The 6,757-nt window shown below is 38.4% G+C and overlaps 1 protein-coding gene across 1 annotated transcript in view; it reads right to left on the bottom strand.

The window, feature by feature from the left end:
• Positions 1-6,757, bottom strand: part of ST18 (ST18 C2H2C-type zinc finger transcription factor) — a 180,115-nt gene that overhangs the window by 162,077 nt on the left and 11,281 nt on the right. The window contains exon 2 of the mRNA XM_082044958.1: positions 3,630-3,756. The gene's annotated coding sequence lies outside the window, so the exon portion shown is untranslated. The remainder of the gene's footprint in view (positions 1-3,629; positions 3,757-6,757) is intronic.

Genomic DNA, 6,757 nt, shown 5'->3' with positions numbered 1-6,757 from the left:
TGTGGCTCAGCAAAATACAACTTCTTGCATCCTTTTTACCCAACAAAAAAAAAAAAAAAAAGAGAGAGATGTGAAAAAGACAATATGAAAATATCATGTGTCAAAATGGTATGGACATGAGAATTTTACCTGGGAAAACAGGGTGTGTTTGTCTTTTGGATTCAAGACTATTTCCTCAAATCACAGTCAAACCAAGAGTGAAATAGGTAGTAGAAGTTGTTTCTCCACTTCCCTTTAAGTGGTGAAGAACTAAACTGAATTGAATGGAAATGAATCCAAGCCTTTGGTAAAGAATTTGGACTAAAAATGGAAATTGTCGTTTAACACGGCAACACTCATCTTTCACGCTGTCAGACTGGACCCTGTGCTATGAAGGAAATCAGTTTATTTCTAGGTTTTATTTGCCTCAGGGGAAAAAATATGCTGAAACAAGCCTGTGGAACTCCTGGTCTCACCACTGATTCAACATCAAGACTTCCAGTGACTTCGCCAAAACCTGGATTTTACACTACACCTACAACGGGACAACTTTTGCAAGATCTGTGATACGATATTACAGTGACAAAAGTGTGGAAAAAAACACATCATTGGGCAGATACTCAACAGCAGTTTATGACATCTCTGTCTCTTTTCTACTACAGTTTATACTGTTGATGGCTCTTACAGTGATCACAGAGAATCCCTCCCCTGCAGTAATCCTCTCCTACAGCCCTCTGAACTGTGCTCACACTTAAACCTTCTGACTCTAATGGCACACAACACAAGTGCCCATGAGAAAGAATTGTGGAGTCCCTGTCTAGTACTTGTCACTTTCAAGTGCATAATAAAGCACATAAAAAGAAATTATGGTGTCCAATGGCTCCATAATCAATTTAAAGAAGTAAGCAGGACAAGTGAAGAGAATTTTAATTTTTTTTTTCCTGTTTGTATAGTTTTGTTATCCCTGAATATACTAGGAAATTTCTCCTTAAGGTCATAGACAGCAGATACAAGTCAGTACTGAAATCGAAATAGGACATACCATATCTATCTGGTGATAAATATGTTTTGTAATTCTTTAATATTCAACAATTACAGTGTAAGAGCAAAGTAGTTTTCAAAGTACTTAGTTGAAGTGCAAGAAAACAGAATGGGGACAGGCAGGTTGCTCTTTCTAGATGCACAGAAAGCAGCTTGAACAGAAGCTTTTCAGTGATGAGCTTTTGCAGTTCATGTATGTTGGAGGATCTTTTCATGCACAGACGATACGAGGTGATTCTTTTACTTGCTTTAAATCACAAAAGGAAACCATGAGCAAACAATAGCTTTAAAAGGTGAAACAAAAGATAATTCAACTTCATATACAGAGCCTGTATATACAGAGCCCTCTCTCTGTATATATGTGTATATGCACTAAGAAAATACCTTTAAAACAACATTTAATGATAATTATCCAAACTTATTACCTAAAATTAAAAAAAAAAAAAATTTGCTTCTTTACCTTCAAGTATGTGAAAACTGGGTTCCTAAAAGTTAACCTTTCTCCTTATTTTGTGTGACGTAATCATCGTCTAGATGCATTCATCACTGCCATATATGTAATAAATATTACACATTGTTTTCAAGAACCATTCCACAAAATAAGGTTTCCAGCATCTCTCTGCGAGCTATAATATGCTGGAAAACACATGTTGTTGCTTAAATTGCTCTGTTTAAGAAGTCTGTCATTATCATATCATCCCAAGTATTTTTAATCTGTCTTTTGAAGAGGGCAGAAATATTGACTGTAAGCCACTGTAAGCCTTTACCATATTTTAAAAGAAAGTTAAAGATCAAAAGCGGAGCATAAATACATAAAGCTTTGGAACTCAGCTTCTATTTCAGCACTGTGTACTGACCTCTGCTGGTTTATCCATCATAGCTTTCATAAATATTAAACAGCTTACTTCTATTGAACTTTTGCACTGACTTGTTCAAATTTGGAGATAAAGTAAACTGTACCCCACTCTGCCAACTTCTCCCTGACTGAAGGTCAAAAAGCAATCAAGCTTCCAAATCGTGGTGGCAGTTTACATATAGCGAGTGAGACACTATGAAAAATCATCATTTAAAAAAACCCTTACAGTACATATCCAGCTGTAGAAAAATATCAAAGTCAGAAAACTGCATCTTAACACTTCAGGTGTATTTTTTGACTGAATAATTTATTACACTTGTTTTATTCAACTTCTACCTCATGTCTGCATCATTAGCTGTTTGGTATATAAAATCTGGTGAATCATACAATACATAGTGTCTGACCCATGATGGGGACCAGAAGTATTACTGCAACACAAATACCAAAGTTGTGAATATAAATTCATCATAATTCAGTCATCCCCATTTAACAGATTTCTGCTTCAGAGAACAGGCTTGTCTCTAGAAGCTTCTTCAGAAGAAATATTTGCTCTAATTAGGACAGCTGGCAGCTTATCTACCACACGCCAGTGGATCAAAGTACAGTAGCAAGTCTGACATTACACAAGTATCAATGTAAATGCTTTGTTAAAGTAAAGTCTTTGATTCCAGATATTCCTTTCAGATCTCTTCCAAAGACCCTGTAAGACCCTGTCCTACTCGGAACAGTGATATGATCATCGCATCTTTTATAATACTAAAAGAAATTCAACCCATCCACTTTATAACTGATCACAAGAAAAAACAAATCTCTAATTCTTTATGTGCCTTAGAGTAAAGAACAACTTTAGTTAGTCATAAGTTAATGAGCAAACTTTTCCATCCTCATTTACCAAAGCACACTTTCATTGTCAGCAGCACTCAAAACTTTCCAATTTTAAAGGCCTATTTTTAGAATTCTTTGTTATGCAAGTCTTTAAGTATGAATAACAGTTCTACATATGGTGGGAACTTCATTTCCTCTCACTTATCAGTGACTCAAAACAATTTTTTTTTTGTAAGTCACCTGTACTGGCTGGAAAAAAACAATTGCTGACCACAAAAACAATGAAGCTTTGTTGTTCTGTTGGTATACATATTAAAGCAGATCACATATTGTTAATTTCAGAACAGCAATGAGCCTATTACTCGTGAAGCTATTTTGTGTAAAAACACGTTTTTCTTTAATTTTTTGTAGAAATCTCTGCAGATTGTGAATAGAAACAAATCACTCAGATCATTAAGCATGAATCTATAACACTTTTATCCTATATAAATACATATTTGAACTACTTCTATGTGGATTTTTTTCTACTCATCTCCCCCTGACTTTTTGAACACTCAGATTTCTCTCTTTTCTTTTACCGCCACTAAACCTTGCATCACTACGTTCTAATGCTGTCAGTGTTTGCAACCACAAGCAACACACTAAGGACCCTGACAAGATGGTAGCAAGCAGGGCTTTCCCCACCATTGCAGAAAGGTGCTGGGTCTCCCGCATTTCCATGGTGTTGCCCAGCAGAGGGACAGGAGGGAATGCTCACCCCACATGGCATCCCCCAGGGTACCATAGCCCCCTTTTTGTTCTACCTCCAAGCAAAACTACAAGTGGCAGCCTCAGTTTTAAAGTCTGTGATGATAATCTATGCATGATCTTACACAGAAAGTACATTGATACTGTTTTGGTTTGGTTTGTTACTTTTTTTCCTTCTTACCTTTACCCAGTGATTGAGTACAGGTGTCCAGAAGATTGTTGTCACCTGGTCTTGCCACTGTTCCAATTCTTGCACTGCTGCTTCTCAGACTTGGATGAACAACTGGATCTGATCTGCTTATTCTGTTCTGTGTTAGAAAGAAAACATTTTGATGTTCTGTCACTTGAACTGGGCCTATGCTCAACACATTAGAGCAAGTACATAATCATTCCGAGATTTGCAAATCAGCATTTTTTCCTGTAAGAGCGAAATAGAAAATCTTACTAAGACTTCCTATAAGTTACAAAGGAGTGAAAGACATTGATTTGCAGTGAACAAGGTGTTGACTGGATCTCCATGAAACCATATTCCTTCCAAGAGACATTTTAAAGCAGTCCTTTTGGTCAGCTCTGTGCAAAATATTCCACAACAGCCCAAATAACTTTTTTTTCCTTACCTCTGGTATCCCAGTGAGGTCACATTCTGTTAAAAACATCCTGTCAAGCTTGGTACAAAAGGGCTCCAAAGAATCAGAATGCAGAAGCTATGCAACTTGCTGACTAACTTTGCTCTGTGTTATTTACCAACCACACAAAGAAAATGCTGTCTATTCAAAACACAGTTCAAAACTCTCTTCACAGAAAGTGAGTGAACAAACAGTCCCATGTCCGATGCTGTAGTCACATCTCCCATGAGGCCCGGTGATAGCTCTGGGGCATGGGACGGAGTGACACCAGCAGCAGTCACTACAAAGCACTTTTGTAAACAAGTTGTGTGTCTGTGCAGAGGAGGAGGAGGAAGCGGGTGTTACTTTGTCTTAACATTAATCAATATTTGCTTTACCATCTCAGAACTTGAGTCTTTTTTAGTCTACTGTGTTCATTTGCTGTAAGTACTTGCACGGTATTTTCCTCACTATAACCTTTATTTTCTTCAGAAGGGATCTGAAAGGAATATCTGGAATTAAAGCAGGAACTAGATTTGGAACCCTGGAGTCAGCTTAAACAACAGGAGCTAATTCAGAGTCTTCAAGACCCATCACAGAGGAGGCATATAAATTCAGTGGCTTAGCCTGCTTCTCACCCCGTAAAATTAAAAAAACCTGTGGCAAGTCTTTTGCTTTGGTGTGTTAACAAAATACACCTCAGTTATAAAAGCCATACTCAACTATTAAGTGTTCAGTATTCCCAATACCCAAAGTGGGAATTCTGACCCAACTTTATGACTTTGCTTCATTATATAAATGAATTCTTAAAGCAATTTGGGTTAGCTCTAAAAACAAGAGAAACTTTAGATTTTGCATTTCAGTTCAATAATTTTAAGTATTGCTAAAATCATAAACTCTTTCCATCCACTTTCCTTATTTTAAAGCCATCTATTTTTTGAAAACCCTTACCCCAGTAGTCACCAAGCCACACTTTGGCAGAGAAGCAGAAATTTCTTCAGCTGTCTGTAGGAAGAGAAGTGCCATATAGACCCAATGCTTCCAGTACTGGCGTTTGCTCACACTAAGCCATTCCAGTGCTTTTCTTTATACTTAATCACAGACAACAAGTATTTCCAGATATGGAAAGATGAAAAGTTGTTCTCATTGATCTCTTTGTCATTTAATTCTTTAACTGTCAGACCTGTGTTGGAATCCTCTTTCGGCCACCCAATCCAAACCATCCCTCTTTCTTATCTACATGGCAGCCCTGGTTTAAGCTTGCATTTTTTTGTGACTTCCTAGTAAATATTTTTTTCTTATGCTTCCAAATCTTAAAAGACAGGTATTGCAAAACACCTGTTGTGCATGTTTGTGAGGGTACAACAGGAGACATGGTGATATTATGGATCCACAAGGATCATCAAGTCCAACTCCTGTCCCTGCATAGGACAACCCCCCCATTTCACACCATGTGTCCGAGGGCATTGTCCAGTCTCTTCTTGAATACTGCCAGGCTTGAAGCTGCGACTACCTCTCTGGGGAGCCTGTTCCAGTGCTCCACTACCATCTGGGTGAAGAACCTTTTCCTAACCTTTCCTAAACCTCACCTGGCACATCTTCCTGCCATTCTTGTTGATTCTGTCATTGGCCGCCAGAGAGAAGAGATCGGCACCTACCTTTCCTCCTCTTCTTGTAAGGAAGCCATAGACCACAATGAGGTCCTTCCTCAGTGTCCTCTTCTCCAGGTTGAACAAAACAAATAACTTTAGCTGCTCCTCATATTGCTTTCCCTCTAAATCCTTCACCAACTTTGTGACCCTCTTGTGGACGCTTTCCATTGGTTTTATGTCTTTTCATACTCTGGCACACAGAACTGCACACAGTGTTCCAGGTGAGGCCACACCAGTGCAAAGCAGAGCAGGACAATCACCTCCCTCACCCGGCTGGCAATGCTGTGCTGGATGCACCCAGGACACGGTTGGCCCTCTTGGCTGCCAGGGCACACTGTTGGCTCATGTTCAACTTGCTGTTGACCAGAACCCCCAGTTCCCTCTCCACACAGCTAGATCCCACTTCGCAGAGCTGCTTTTCCTTTTGTGGGGTCTGATTGTGCAGCATAAATGTGTACTCTGATCTCATCCCAAGTGGAACACCTTTATAAACTTTTGTAGGTTTCTGACTTAGGTTCTACCAAATTTTTATTCCAGGAATGAGGATCATTCCAGGTATGACATAGAGGACATTTAACAGCTGATACACTTCAGCAACTGAATGACTCATGACCAATAATTGGATGACAAAAGTATAGCTTTTAAAAATATAAACTTTTCTAGAAATACACAGAACCTTAAAGTACCTAGTTATATTTCTTTCATCAGTACTTGAAAAGAATGTCTTTAAATGGTGAATGATCTTGCAAGTAGAATTGTCTAACTATCCCTCAGTATTTTTAAAACAAATGTGATGTTTTCTTGGTACTCAAGAAACATCCAGTCTTTTATTAGAGTCTGCAGTTGTGCCTTGTCAAGCAACAGAATTCTCCAAATATAATCATTTAACAGAGTGAACCCTCCAGTATTTACAGGGTGGCTAAAAAGAAGATGGAGACCCCCTTTTTAAAAGGAGTCACATGGAGAACATGACTGCTAATGGTACAAGTTACTCCTGGGGAGAATCTCATTAGACACAAGAGGAAAATTTTTCACTATGAGAACAGTCAGCC

This window comes from Streptopelia decaocto, assembly GCF_964273445.1.
Source record: "Streptopelia decaocto genome assembly, chromosome: 2".
NCBI lineage: Eukaryota > Metazoa > Chordata > Aves > Columbiformes > Columbidae > Streptopelia > Streptopelia decaocto.
This window is presented reverse-complemented; position numbering and strand designations above follow the sequence as displayed.